Genomic DNA, 15,518 nt, shown 5'->3' with positions numbered 1-15,518 from the left:
GAAAAAAAAAAAAAAAAAAAAAAACAAGAATCTGTTTTCAAGAAGAGGATCAACCATTAAATACGGAGCTGAGGTTTGGCAGGCAGCACAAATCTATCTATCCAGATAATATTTTTCAATACAGGGCTTTTCTTTCATCTTAAAATATCACAGATAGGCCTAAGGAATCATCTGGCATCTTTTTGTGTCTGTAGTTGGACAACTTAGATCTTATTAATCAGCCTGCTGAACGGCTCCTTTTTCAGACACATAGATGCTATAAAAATTTTTTCTGGTATTTTTGTTCTTAACAGCCATGGCTTGCTGAATCAATGCAGCTGAATTTTATGCAAGTTCAATGTTGTTTCCTTCAAGAATTAACTCATCTTTATGACCTTGAGAACTGAACAAGCAACTCCTGGCCTTATCTGAGCCCTGTGGATGTATTGATATTTTGTTCCTGAGAAATTTTGGAAATAACGTTGATGGGGAAGTGAGTGTACACAGACCTCACCTTGTAACAAAAGCCCAGGGTAGCATCCTTGATTGTGTTCTGTTCATGGCTACAGAGTACGAACAATAGCCAGTCCCTTTCTAGTTCCCTACTGTTTGTCAACCTGGAGCTGCTTCTTTTTCTTTCCAAGGAGACTGAGTTCTACATTTATGTCACTGAAGTCCCTCTGCAGGGCTCCTCTGGGGTCCTTCACAATAGCTGTGCTTCCCTTCAGAGTGATGTCGATATTTTCTGGAATGTTGACAGTCTAATTGCTGAGAATGGTCTTCATTCTTGCAGTAGATGCAGCAAAGAGAGCTGTGTGTTTAGGTTAAACCTGGTAAGCAAGTACAAAGCATGGTGAAGCTGTGTAGGGAGAGATGGGACAGGTTCAGCATTTGCTGGGAAGAGGCCTAATGCTTTACATACCTGTAAACATCTCATTTAATCCTCCCAAGACTCTTTAGGCATTGGTGTTCTTGTTTCGTGGTCCAGGAAACTGTGGCTCTGAGGTTTGACAAGTGACCATATCTATCTGAAGCTGAAGCTCTTGACCTGCCCCCAAGATGCATTCCTGGGATGGGCAAGGGGGTCAGTGGTCCTGGCTGTGATTCCCAAGGGGTGCTCACTCTGTCCAGTGGTTACTTGATGCCGGTTTCCTGAGAATTCTCATGTGGTCTTGAACCCAAACCAATGGGCCCTTTGACCATCCTCATTATAACCACGGTTAGGATAATCAATATGAAATTGAAGAAAGATGGTTAAATATGTTTCTCCAAATCAAAATACATTGCAGCACAATTTTTATCTATCAGTAGTAAATTAAAGCAGACAGCCTCTCAGAGTACTGGATTCTCCTTTGGCCCATGTATAGTTATTCGTTTTCTTACTACAAGCACAGTCCCACTTCTTGATCACTGTGACTATATTATAAACAGATGTCAAAAACTAGCAGGCTATATCCAGGCTACAGGCATGTATTATTAGGCCTGGAAGGTGGCTTTAATTTTCTTGTTTTGAAAAATTGAGATAGTTATCAACAATGAAATAAATATTAAGAAATCTCACCTAAAAACCTTATTCTGACTTCTCTTGAAGACCCAAGATCTACTTTCCCCCCCATAGCAGCAGTTGGCTGGAACCAGCAGCTAACCCCACGGCGGTCCCTGTCCCTGGCCTGTTGGCCACATTCCCCTGGAGCTTGCTTCATTCGCCTAGGTTTCCTGCCTGGCCCTTCTAGGCATCTGGGTTATGGCTTCTGTATGATGCTGATCGAGTTCCCTAATTAATTACTTATGTTAGATCGACTTAACGGTATGAACACTATGAGAAAAGCGTCTGCCCCAGGACCCGAGGTCTATGGTTATGAAAGTGTTGGTGTGGATCCTAATGTGAATCGAGAGAAGTGTTGTGGACCTGTAAAACATGAACGTTCTTACATCCCAGGGCAAATGCTCCACAGCCAGCCCAGCAGACTCCAAATCCTGTTGGGAGCGAGCACTTCCCCTGGTCCTGACCCCCAGCCCCACCCATACCCAGAAGCCAGCCTCTCCAAGTATTAGCCCTTCTCTGCTCCAAAGGCACGAGCCAGATTTAACACCAATAGCATCTGCTCCTGGCCTGCCCTACCCTGCGGGGGGGGGGGGGGCGGTGGGCTTCAGCTGCCAGTTGAAATGACAGAGATCCTGAAAGAACACTGTCTGCAACAAATCCAGATTCCAGAGACGGCAGCCTTGCAGACTGGCTCTGGGTGCCAGGGAGAGGAAAGTCCAGAGGGAAACTGTACCTGAAAATTCACATTTCTTGTCCAATTCTGGATTTGGTTTTGTTTTTTTTTTTCGGTCTTCAACTTTATATAGCTCTTTGAATTTGCCTTAGAATAAACAATTATATAAACATCATCTATTTTTAAAAAGTTTTATTGAGTTGTAATTCATATATTATACAACTCACCCATTTAAAGTACAATCCAGTGGTTTTTGATATATTACAATATTAACTTTTTAAATTTGTGGTAGAACATATAACATAAAATTTACCCTTTTAACCATTTTTAAGTGTACAATTCAGTGGCATTGATTACATTCATATGCTGTGTAACCGTCACCACTATTTTCAAAATGTTTTCATCATCCTAAACCGAAACTGTGACCATTAAACAATAACTCCTCATTCCCGCCCTCCTCCCCAGCCCCAGGTAACCTCTAGTCTCCTTTCTGTCTCTATGAATTTGCCTGTTCTAGATATTTCATATAAGTGGAATCATATAGTATTTGTCCTTTTGTGTCTGGCTTATTTCACTTAGCTTAATGTTTTCAAGGTTCATTCACGTTGTAGCATGTGTCAGAACTTCATTCTCTTTTATGGCTGAATGCTATTCATTGTGTGTACACGCCACAGTCTGTTGATCTGTTCATCTGTTGATGGGCACTGGGATTGTTTCCAGCTTTTGGCTGTTGTGAATAATTCTGCTGTGAACACTGGTGCGTAAGTGTCTACTCGAGTCCCTGCCTTCAATGCCTTTGGGTGTATATGCCTAAGAGTGAAACACCATCCACTTTAGACTTCCTTTCCCATCCTGGCTACTCACACCAAGAAAATTAACTCTGATCCTAAAAATAGACAAAGATTTAGACATTCTAGGGGTAGCTGACCGCGGCATGACCAATTAGGGGTACCTGTGTGAGTCCTTTGTCTCTTCAAAGCCACAAATGAGGGACTTCCCTTGTGGCAAGGTGGATAAGACTCCACACTCCCAATGCAGGGGGCCCAGGTTTGATCCCTGGTCAGGCCACTGGATCCCACATGCTTGCCGCAGCTAAGAATTCGCATGCCACAACTAAGGAGCCCACGTGCTGCAACTAAGGAGCCCGCCTGCTGCAACTAAGACCTGGGACAACCAAAAAAAAAAAAAAAAAGCCACAAATGATATCACTCCTCTGTTTGCAAATAGCCAAGCCCCCATGGAGGGCAGTGTGTGGGGGCTCAGACACCCTCAAGGGGACTCCTGCTGCTGCCCTCCTCCCTGCAAGAGCAGAGAAAGAACAATCACCCCTTTGTGAGGAGAGTGGCCATTTAGGAGGAAGGAGAGAGGAAATTGGCATGTTGAGCTTTTTCAGGGGACCAGGTGCTGGAACAGGTGTTGCACATCTGTTTGCTTATTTAATCCTCTAGAGTATCATTGTCCCCCTTTTCTAGATCAGGAAACTGGCTCAGTGGCAGAAACCTGAACATGCAGCAACTAGGAAATGCAAGCAGATGACGCATGCTGAAAGGGGTGGAAGGGCGTTTTTGTGGAGAAGGTGAGCCCTGAAGCTGGACCACGAAGGATAATTTTATTTCCACAAGAAGATGGGGCAGAGAGGGGGCAGCAGGAATAGATGCTGTCGAGCAATATGGAAATTGGTTTGGAATCCTTTCCTGTTACAGCTGGTTAAATCCCACAGTCTAGAAACTCCTGCCCTAGACTACAGTGTTGCAGAGGCAGGGGTTCCTGGGACACAGATGGAGATTACAGAGCAGGATGTTGACTGGGCAGTGCCACTGGGTCCACACCTGTGGAAGGGAGGGGGAGGGGAGGGCGAGGCAGGGGTCAGGAGTGGCTGGAGGCGAAGCTGGACTAGAGCGCCTGCCCGGCGAAGGCCTCCCCCTCGCTCCTGGTGGGCTCTGGAGCTGGGCGGGCCCTTCAGTTGTCGTAGGTGTGCCCAGGGAGCCTGGCCTTTCTTTCCTGCATCAATCAGTCACTGGATATGGGCTGCCCTGGGGAAAGTGGCGTGACCTTGAGTGAGACAGTAACCTTCGACCAAGATAATCCCCAAAGAGGGTTGACAGCTGAGACCTATCATCTGACAACCTTCCCAGCATCTGGGGGATCAGCTTTCCAGTTCCAAAGGGGGATCTGGTGGCACATCACAGGGTCCCCATGAGCTGACTCTTCAAGGGTCCCCTTACCCTGTCATGCACTGCAGGCTGAGGACCGTCAGATTCCTTGGGCCTCTTGTCTCTCTTCATCCAGGCAATAATTTTCCTGGCCTTTCTTTCCTGCATCAATCAGTCACTGGATATGGGCTGCCCTGGGGAAAGTGGCGTGACCTTGAGTGAGACAGTAACCTTCGACCAAGATAATCCCCAAAGAGGGTTGACAGCTGAGACCTATCATCTGACAACCTTCCCAGCATCTGGGGGATCAGCTTTCCAGTTCCAAAGGGGGATCTGGTGGCACATCACAGGGTCCCCATGAGCTGACTCTTCAAGGGTCCCCTTACCCTGTCATGCACTGCAGGCTGAGGACCGTCAGATTCCTTGGGCCTCTTGTCTCTCTTCATCCAGGCAATGGTTTAAAAAGAATCAGCTTAAATGTGTTGAGCGGTTCATATGTGCAAACGTCTTTGGTACTAGAAAAGTGTATAAGTTCTTACTAATTAGTTTATTTGATTGATTAAAAAGAATATGTTTATTCATCCAAAGTACAAAAAGTTAAATGTATATATTTAACATATATTTGAAATATAAAATTGTATTCTGATATTATTATTACTTTTAAATGGGATCCCCAAGGAAAATGTTAAGACCCCCATAACCTTTCCAAACAAAATGAACAAATCCCTAGCCCACTGGGGATTCAGAGCAGGAGTGGTTTTTATGTCAACGGAGAAAAAAACAAATCAAAGCCTGCAGCTGTCCCTGCTGCGTCCTTTGCTCCAGCTGCCCACATCTTTCCATGTCTCTGGACTTTCTCACTTCCGTGTGAGTAATTAAGTCTTAAGGACATGGGGAATTAGTCTCAATAAGCCTGTGCGTACCTCCTATGTGTTCAGAGGAATGAGCAAAGCCAGTCTTTGGTAACATTCCGTATCTTTTTTTTTTTGCAAATGGCAATTAAAATTGACTTAAACAAACAGAGAAGATACTGACTCATGTGCCTGAAAAGCCCAGATGATTTCAGGAATGGCTGGATCTGAGGGTTAAAATGTCGTCAGATCCCAGCTTCTCTCTGTCTTTTGGCTTTGCCTTGTCTCAGCTGGCTTCATTTTCAGATAGGTTTTTCTCTTGCAATGGAAGATAGATGTAGCAGCTCCAGATTTTCCAGGTTCACGTTCAGCTGGAAAGAGCAAGCTTCTTTTCCAGGAACTTGAGCAAAATCCTGGCGGTTTATCAGCTTGAACAGCCCTAAGTCATGAGTTGACAGAGCCAATTACTATGGCCAGAAGAGTGAGATATGCTGATTGTCATGTGCTACATCCCCATAATCATAAAGAGACCTCCTCCTTCCTCTCCTCTTGAACATATGGACTGACCTAATTAAAGTTAGAAGCTATAGCCAGAAGAAGAGTGTGGCAGACAGTTGGTTGCTGTGGGTGATTTGGTGGAGCTGGAACTCAGTATCTTCCATCTTTCTTCTGGTGTGCCTTCCTGTACTGCAGGGGATTGAGAGCTAACCATTACATTTCCCAGCCTCTCTTTCAGCTATAATTTCTGCTGTGATTTGATTCTGCCCCTTGGATGCTCTTTTATAAAGTTGGACCACTGAACTGAGATGGGGCCAAGATTCTGCCAGCAAATTCAGTTGGGAAGGTGCTTGGTTTTTCTGTAGCAGCCATGGTGGAGATCTCAGTGCCCAGTTCCTGGCCTTGTGGGTGTCAAGAGGCAGGGTTGGCCTATTGTTGAGCTGGTGTGGTCCACAGCAGACACCATGTAGTCAAGGAGCTGGCAGCAGTACCCATGGCTTCCTGACTGTGGCCATGGCAGTGTGGTCCGGGAGCCTTTGGCTTTCTGAGTACAGACAGGCAGCAGCTTGCTTGGTGGCCCAGTTCTGCAGGTAACTTTAGACCTTTTTCCTGAATGCTCAGCCCAGAATCTGCTTCTTCAGCCTGATTTTGTTGGCGAATTAATACCCTGAAACAAATTCCTTCTGCTTCATTTAGTGAGAATGAGCTTTCTCCTCTGTACCCGAACCCTCTTGCCAATCCTACAGCTGTCTCTTCCGTGCCACCCTCTTGTACCCCTGCCTCCTACTTCTTCCCGGCTGGCAGTGCCCAATCCCACTAGAGAGGCTGAAGATGTTTTCCAGCCTCTTTTGCAGCTGGGTCTGTGTTGGACGTGTGTGTGTGAGGAGGGGAGCATTTGGGATAAGTTTTCCACCCTAGTAAAAAGACATTTAAGAAAAATCTTCCCACCTGCTTTTGGATGTGGTTGGGAGAGAAAGTGCTGTGTGGTGCTGAAGTGGCCCTTGTGCAGCCCTGTGGCAATAAGTCTGAGGACATAAGCCAACCCCTGTGCCACTAAATTAAGAAGCCTTGGAATGGGAAATTGTACGAGAATTTTCTAAATTTTCTATTGTTTAGGCCACTTCCAGATGGGCTATATGGTTACCTGCAGCTGGAAGCATCCTGACTGACTGACATCTATCTATCTATCTATCATCTATGTATCATCTGTCATCTATGGAGACATCTAGAGAGAATGGAGATGGGAGGTGGAGGGGGATAAATTCCAATTCTGCTAATGCCCCTTGTGGAATTAATAGCACCTGCGGATGTAGGAAGGACGCCACAGTCTTCACTGTGGGGGAGATTCGGACACTACTCTTTTGGCTTCTTTAGTGCTGAGTGTATCAAGCTTGGCAGAGGGGAGGTGGTAGTGACTTCATTGCTGGTTGACATGGGTGGTGCCACCCTCATAACTCCCATCCTCATTTACATTTCATGAATAGTATAGCTCTTACACACGCTTTTCCAAGGCTGCTTCTGCCTATTTTTATGTGATCTTCATAAAAAACCTTCAAGGTGGTAGGGCAGGTATTATTCGCCCTGTATTTCTGATGAGAAAACTAGGACATAGACTAAATTGCTTGGCCAATCACACACAGTTAATTAATTAGGCACAGATTTTGTGACCCCTTGCTCTAGTTTTATTTCTACGGCACCATATTGCTGCCTCAAAAAAACTGATTCGTTAGAGAAAAAAAAAAAATTAAGTGCCTAGCAGGGAAACAGAGCTTATGGGTTCACCCTCTTTGTTCCCAAAGGGCAAAGGGCCCTATGAAGTCAAGTCTTCATCCTTCACAGGGGGACCTTATTGGTTTCCTGGGGACCACATCATCTTTTGGCCTTTTATGCTCAGCAGAGGCAGTGGATCTCTTGCAAAACTGCCATGTGGCTCATTTGTTGGCAGGAACACTCAGGTAGGGGAAGTTTTTGGTAAGAGTGGTAATGCTCCACACAGAGCAATAAAAGACATCTCACATCGTGCAAGACAGCAGCCAGCTGGGGTCAGGACTCACAGAGGAGGGGCTGATTGGGTGGCTCTGGATCCTGTCTGGCTCGGGGGGCCCTGAGAGGGCTTTGGCGACCTTCATTCCAGGCTCGTCCATGTGACTCGGCCGCCCTCGGTGCCTGCTTCTTTCTATCCCGCCATCGGCTTCCTCATGGTTTCTCTCCCTAATCACTACCTCTTGCCTTTGCCACTCACGACCTGTTTGGCCTCTAAATCGCCAGGAGAAAGGGACACTCAGGAGAGCAGGAGTGAAAACAGCAATAGGTGGAAAATGAAACCCTCATTGAAATACGCAACCAAGTGAGGCTGCTTCACAAATTGCTGTCCTTGCCGTGCAGGAGGCCAAGTGGCCCAGCCTCAGGTCCTGGGCCACTGGCCAGGCAGAGTCACCACTGCCAGTCAGCTGCAGTGGTGGAAGGCATGGCAAGAGCACAGGGGCAGATGGTCTAACACCCGGGACCCTGGGCCCAGCCCTTTGTCAGGGGGCAGTTTCTGTAAAAGGGTGGAGGGTCCGAGCCACGAGGCTTGTCTACCACATGCCCTTTCCTGGGTGATCTCCCATCGACAGTGGACTTTCTTGGGCAGCTGCACCTTTGCCAGACTCTTGACTGAGCTTTGAGGATGGGTTTTGCTTCCCAGGACCATTGACCTGGGTTACGGCTGAGTGTGATATGACCTTCTCCACTCTGGGGCCTTGCTTCCCGCTCCGTTACATCTTTTTTTGCATCAAGCTGTATGATGTGGGCCTGGCACACAGGAGATGCCACATGTTCTGGAATTTTACAGATGATCCCGCTGTGGTCTTAACTTCATTTGTTTGAAGGGAGACGAATCAAATGGAAGATTTAAAAGACTTCCTAACTTTCCTTTTAAACCACTCCAAACTTTTCCAGCTCCTGGCAGCTTTCTGGTCTCTAAAACTCTAGGTTCTTGTGCTCAGCTTTGGAGGATGGGCCGGTGTGTGGTTGAGTATAAAGATCATGGAGAAGAGACTCTTCCCTTCCAGTGTCGGCTACAGACAAACTGTGAACCCAAGTGAACACGAAATCTAATAGGGTTTGGCCACTGGGTGGAATTAGACTATTTTTAGATGAACTATTTTAGTATTATCCCCACCTGCTTTGCATTCATATTTTTAATACTTCCCTGAAACTTCCATCTGTCAATATTCTGTCTCACTTCATTCCAAACTGCTGTTAAAGGTGCCATATGAGCATCTGCTCTCTGAGTTATTGCGGGGCCGACTGCTGATTCATAGACCAGCTCTCTTGCTGCTGATGTACGTCTGAGTGCAGTTTTATCTTGCTAATCAGCTTGGCTAAATTCCTGTTTTATATAGCTACACCTGGTACTAAGTCCAGAAGTACAATTAAGGTGGGGATATTGGAGCTTAATAAACTCATTTTGAATGAAGAAATAAATGACTAAGGGAATGGGGAAGTAGCTTTAGTTTAGGTCCTCTGTGGTGCTTTGTCTCCCCTCTCTGGACTCTTCTCCCCTCCACCCATGGACGCCACCACGTCCGCACGGTGCCCCCTGGCTACCTCCAGCCTCTCCCCTTTGGCACACCGTCCAGGCCTGCCCTCCAGGATCCTATTTTCTGGGAGATAGGATGGTTTACCCAAAAGGAAGGAATCCTCTAAAGGTAGACTTCCAGACAACGACAAACGGGTCCGAGGACAATTCGGTGGGGGTGGGGGGCAAGGAAACTTTTCTGGGATTCCAGCTCGTAAGGCTGCTCCTGGATATCCAAAACCCAAACCCAGGGAGTGGAATCAGTGATACTTGTTCTTCCCCAACCCTTTATCCAGACGAGCTAAGCAAAGGGAAAAATACACTTGCGGACAGGGAAATCTGAGACCCGGAGAGCTGTCCCGCGTGGAGAGGGAGTAGAAGCAGGTGCCAGGTTGCTGGGCTCCAGTTTAGACTACAGGGTATGCCTGCAAAGCTGAAAAACCTGTGTTCTAGGACTTGCATTCCCGCCTGAGGGCGGTCCTGTAATGGGGGCAGATCACTTGTTTCAGTGATTCTACCGTAATTTTTTAAACTTCTTTAAACGAAGAACAACCTGCATTTGAGAACTGCTTTCAAGCCAGTCTGGAAGACACACAGGGAAGTATTCTCTTATATGTTCATTAAAAAAAGTAAAAAGGGGGATTTCTTAGCAGGATGATGAACCTTAGTTACTCTTCTTTGTAACAAATAACTTTTTAAAAACAGCTTTATCGAGATGTAGTTGACATACAGTAAACTGCTCATATTTAAGGGTACATTTTGATGAATTTTGACATGTGTATACATTCATGAAACCATTACTACAATTAAGACAATAAACACACCTGTCACCCCCAAAAGTTTCCTTGTGCCTCTTGTATTCCATTCCTCCCATCCCATGTCCCCACCTACTCTGTTCCAGGCAACCACTGATCTGCTTATAGCAAATGACATTTCGTCTTTTCTAAAATATCAGATGTTTCCTAAAAAGATGAAGATTTTCTAGTTCTGGGGCTATGGTCATGAAGGGAGGTCCTTCAGAGAAGTCCAAAGTAGTTCTTAGCAGTGGCAGCACTGTAGGAATGGATGTCTGGCTTCTCAGGAAGGGATAATATTCATTTAGCCTCCAAGGAAGGGATCATAGTCAAAAAACTGGTATGGCTTTTGAAGAATTAACCAAACTATTTTATATTTTATCGTGTACTTTATGATATTCTGTAGTTGGAATCTACTAACCCAAATAAATTGGCCAGTTCTATAACTACATGTTAATGCAGTCATCGGTGAAAGTAATAATCCTTGTCTTTATTACAATGGTGTCATTTGAGGAATTCTGAACATAGAACATAGTTCTTTTCTTTTCTTTTCTTTCTTTCTTTCTTTCTTTTTAACATCTTTATTGGGGTATAATTGCTTTACAATGGTGTGTTAGTTTCTGCTTTATAACAAAGTGAATCAGTTATACATATACATATGTTCCCATATCTCTTCCCTCTTGCGTCTCCCTCCCTCCCACCCTCCCTATCCCACCCCTCTAGGTGGTCACAAAGCACCGAGCTGATCTCCCTGTGCCATGCGGCTGCTTCCCACTAGCTATCTACCTTACGTTTGTTAGTGTATATACGTCCATGCATCTCTCTCACCCTGTCACAGCTCCCCCTTCCCCCTTCCCATATCCTCAAGTCTGTTCTCCAGTAGGTCTGTGTCTTTATTCCTGTCTTACCCCTAGGTTCTTCATGACATTTTTTTCTCTCAAATTCCATATATATGTGTTAGCATACGGTATTTGTCTTTCTCTTTCTGACTTACTTCACTCTGTATGACAGACTCTAGGTCTATCCACCTCATTACAAATAGCTCAATTTCATTTCTTTTTATGGCTGAGTAATATTCCATTGTATATATGTGCCACATCTTCTTTATCCATTCATCTGATGATGGGCACTTAGGTTGTTTCCATCTCTGGGCTATTGTAAATAGAGCTGCAATGAACATTTTGGTACATGAATTTTTTTGAATTTTGGTTTTCTCAGGGTATATACCCAGTAGTGGGATTGCTGGGTCATACGGTAGTTCTATTTGTAGTTTTTTAAGGAACCTCCATACTGTTCTCCATAGTGGCTGAACCAATTCACATTCCATCAGAGAGAGACAGAGAGAGAGAGAGAGATGCTTGACCATACCAACCTTTTGATACTACCAGCAGTTCTTTGGTGTTTGCTCTAAATTCTGTAAAACCAATTACACGGACCTATGAGAAAAAGCAAATGGCCAAGACAAACTGAAAGCTGGGATTTTATTTTGAGAAGCAACCCCAAGTGTTATGGATGATTTTACTGAGATTCAGCTCGATCTCACGGGAGCTTTGAGCAGGTGATTTGTGGGCCTGGGTCTTGGCTTTTCCCCCACGTGGCCCCAGAGCTTGTGGTGAGCTGCTTCCTCACTCTGCGCCTCAGCTTCTACCCGCAGGAGAGTGAAGGAGTTGGTGAAGACAGATTTCCAGGGTCTTTTCCACTGATAAACTTCTACGATTCTGCATCCTGATAAGGATTTTTAATTTGTCCTCATTAATGCAGAGATTCAATTAACCAGGACATTAAATTCCCTGAGCATTCTGGTTAATTGGATCTTTACTAAAATAGCCCCAAATTTTGTTTATGCTTGAAAGAAAACCACAAAAGTTTTTGTGTGTGTGTGTGTGTGTATTTTACATCTGTATGGAATGTAAAAGCATTTAACTGTAACAGCTAGAGGGTTGACGAGAAGTTGTTCCTTAAGGCAGAGTTTCCAAAACATTTTTGACAGTGCCCCATGGTTAAAAAAAAAAGAAGTAACCTTTTACATTATCACACACACACACCACACAGACACAGTAATAAAAGTTTTGCAAAACAATACTTAACATTACCATGTAATGGAGTGTGAGGTAAGGTTATTTTCTATTCTATTCAAAAATGCCAGTCAGCATACTAATTGATTTCCTGATCTTCCCAATTCCCAATTTGAAAAGCACAGCCTTAAAGTTCTACAAGCCTCTACCTGCCCCTCGTGGAGCTCTTTGGGTATCTGCTAGTAATAAAATGCCTAAGACATTCAAGGGCTGCTATTTTGATAGCTGTCCTATGGTTCTGACACTGAGGGTGCTATAGCCACGTGGCTGGCTTTACATCCTAATTCACACCTAAATTGTCTTTGGCATTTCCTGAGAAGTGGTCCTAGGCAGAAGAGTGGAGAGAAAAGAGCCCTGGACTAGGCAAGAGAGTTTCTGACTTCTAGTCTGGGTTCTGCTACTCTCTGGCTGTGTGATCTTAGATAATTCACTTAACCTCTCTGCGCCTTGGCTACCTTCAAACAAGAGAATGGCTGCCCTATCTACCCCACAGGGTGGGTGTGAGAATCAGGAGCAACAAATCACTTTGAAAAATATAAAGTATGATAGAAATAGAATGTGTTATTGATAATAGCCTTTTAGATCCTAAGTGAGAATTTTAAGTGTATCTGATTAAAATCATTTGAAGCTGGGATTTCGGGGAAAGATTTGAGGAGGCAGTGTATGGAGTTACATTGTGTATCAAGATAAGGTTGGTATTATTACCCTTCTTGGACTTTACTTTCCTTATAATGCTAATTTGTCTGTGTCCATGTTATATCTGAGATTCTTCTTCTTTCTTTCCCCCCTCCCTCCTTTCTTTCCTGTCTTCAGATTGTGCAAGGTATCTTACTATCTTGGAAACTCAATTTCTCCTTTCTTGAAAAGAGCAAAGCAAGAAGGGCATCTGCAGTGATTCTTTTACAAACACCAGACTTTCAGGTAGTTAAACCTAATGTGTGGCAAGGAGTTAAAAAGCGAGCAGATGATTCATTGATGGACACACGGACCCTTTAGGCCTCCCTGTTGTGGGCAGTCCTTTGCTCCTTGACTCTGCTCAAGTAGAGGGGAACAGATTTCTGATAGACACTGCCTATAATCTCTACCCTGTTACAACCAGACCTTTTGAGATCAGAGAGGTTCATCCTCTTGGAGGGCTGTCAGAGCTTCTGCTCACTGAGCCAAATTAAAATAATCCAGTGATTTCTTCCTTTTTAAAGATAAACAAAGGAGCCAGCAGATGAATTCAAATTTCAGATTTTTAAAAATATCCCCATAAATTACACTTATTCCATGATGAAAAAATCTGGTGTGACAGAAGGTTAAAAATCCTCCTGGTCTTAGTGAGGTGAACAAGAGGTATCATGTACCCTACGCCCTAAAGAGAGGTGCTAGGACTTGCTAAAACATATCCTCAAAACCCTAGCCCAATACTTACCTTCGTCCTATATACAAGAGAAGGAGAAAGTGACAGAAAGGTGGATGAGAGCTGTTGGCCTAGTGGGAAGGGACTGTGTGCTTGTCTTCCCCTCCCACGTACCTCCAACCTAGTGATGGGGTTTGAGAAAACCATTCATACAGAAGGGTATATAACCCTAAGGGGAAATTGACATCTCCAACTGCCTCTCTCCTGCAGCTCAAGGGAGAGGTGGCAACTTGCTGTTACTGGAGAGACCTTGAGAAAGTTCTTGGGGGCAGCTTGCAATTCCAAAGTGTGTTGGACACCAGTGGAAGGGGGTCTGGCTTGAGTAGCCTTGAAAGGTCTGGCCCAAGAAGATGGCCTGTAAGGACAAGGTGACCCCAGCAGAAAGAGATTCTTGGTGTGCTTTTGGAGGAGGAGATGCATGAGGAGGAATGGGAGAGTAAATCAAAGGGGAAGGTCTCTGAAGAACCCACAAAAGCTCTTTGAGTAAGACCCAGTGTTTGGGCACTGGCCACATGGACAGATTATAATGGCACTGGCTCAATTCGACCATTTGGCCCACTTATCTTCCCTCCTTCCCGAGCTCCTCATTACTACCCTGGAAGACCCAGGGGCATTATAATCTTTGGGTGAAGTAGAGGAAGGGAGAGGTGCCAAGAGAATGCAGAACCACCTTAGTATACTTGCCCACCGTGGGTCTGCAGAATTTGAGGTTCAGGATCAAGCTGGAGATAGGGTGTGCTTTAAACTGGATGTGAGATAGAAATTTTGGTTTAGAATGGACCGTACTTTTTCAATATCTGAAGATGAGATGGTTACTTAACATCTGAAAGTGACCGGAAAACTAATAGGTCTGCTTGAGCTGTCATTTGGGGCTAGGGAAAGAGGTCCACAGAGGGTTTAAAAGACAATGGTGAAAGCTTCCCTGGTGGCGCAGTGGTTGAGAGTCCGCCTGCCGATGCAGGGGACGCAGGTTCGTGCCCCGGTCTTGAAGGATCCCACATGCCGCAGAGCGGCTGGGCCCGTGAGCCATGGCCGCTGAGCCTGCACGTCCGGAGCCTGTGCTCCACAACGGAAGAGGCCACAACAGTGAGAGGCCCGCGTACCGCAAAAAAAAAAGAAAAAAGAAAAAAGGCAATGGTGAGAAAGAACAAAGTTGTTTTCTGCTTATACTTCATCTAATAAATCAGTTACAATGGGTATTTATTATATTTTCTTCTAGTCAAATAGTCTGAAAGGCCTACTCGAAGGCCTGCCAGTCCTCATAGAGCCTGAAATTCTTTTAACTTGTATGTGACATTTTGTAGCTTCAGTTACACTTGGCCTGTTTCATATTTGTGAGACCTGCCTTTCAAGCATGCAGGTGGTCACCACTCTTAACTCATTCCTTATAATGGGACATGTAGATATAGAAAAAATACTGAGAATCAGGTGTCACAGGACCAGATTCTAATCCCAGCTTTGTAACTCGTGAGGTGACTTTTAGATAAGTTACTTAATCTCTCTGGACCCCAGTTTTCTCCTCACAGAGCTGGGAGGTTGCATCAACTCTAACTTTGAAATTCCACTTCTGATATTGTCTGAATTCCTTTCATTTTGTCTAGCTTCATATTTTGAGTACCCAGAGGATAAAAATTAATACCAAGTCCCACCATATTTACACCTGATACGTGCCAGGTATTTTCACAGATGTCAACATAGGAATCCACATGCAGTATCATTACCCTCACATTAAGATCCAGCTGAAGGCTGTGGAGTGTAATGAATGAGAGACACAACTGTGGTTTGAATCCAGGTCTTCTGATTCCAGGTCTAGTGCTCTTCCTGCTAGCTCTCAGTTTTTGTCAATCGTGACTTATTTAATAGTGTTCGCAGTCTGGGCTTGAAGCTGAGGGTGAGGAAATGGCTCTTATTCTTCCGCAACTCCTGCAAAACATGTGCTCTCAGATATGTACTTGTCTCTTCCTTTGATTGAGGGATGAAAA

General features: G+C 44.8%; 1 pseudogene; it reads right to left on the bottom strand.

Annotated features, from left to right (window-relative positions):
* Positions 1-213: 213 nt before the first annotated feature.
* Positions 214-764, bottom strand: LOC112405250 (60S ribosomal protein L9 pseudogene; annotated as a pseudogene).
* Between the last annotated feature and the right edge of the window lie 14,754 nt (positions 765-15,518).

This window comes from Neophocaena asiaeorientalis, unplaced genomic scaffold (genome assembly GCF_003031525.2).
Source record: "Neophocaena asiaeorientalis asiaeorientalis breed wild unplaced genomic scaffold, Neophocaena_asiaeorientalis_V1.1 scaffold171, whole genome shotgun sequence".
Lineage (NCBI taxonomy): Eukaryota > Metazoa > Chordata > Mammalia > Artiodactyla > Phocoenidae > Neophocaena > Neophocaena asiaeorientalis.
This window is presented reverse-complemented; position numbering and strand designations above follow the sequence as displayed.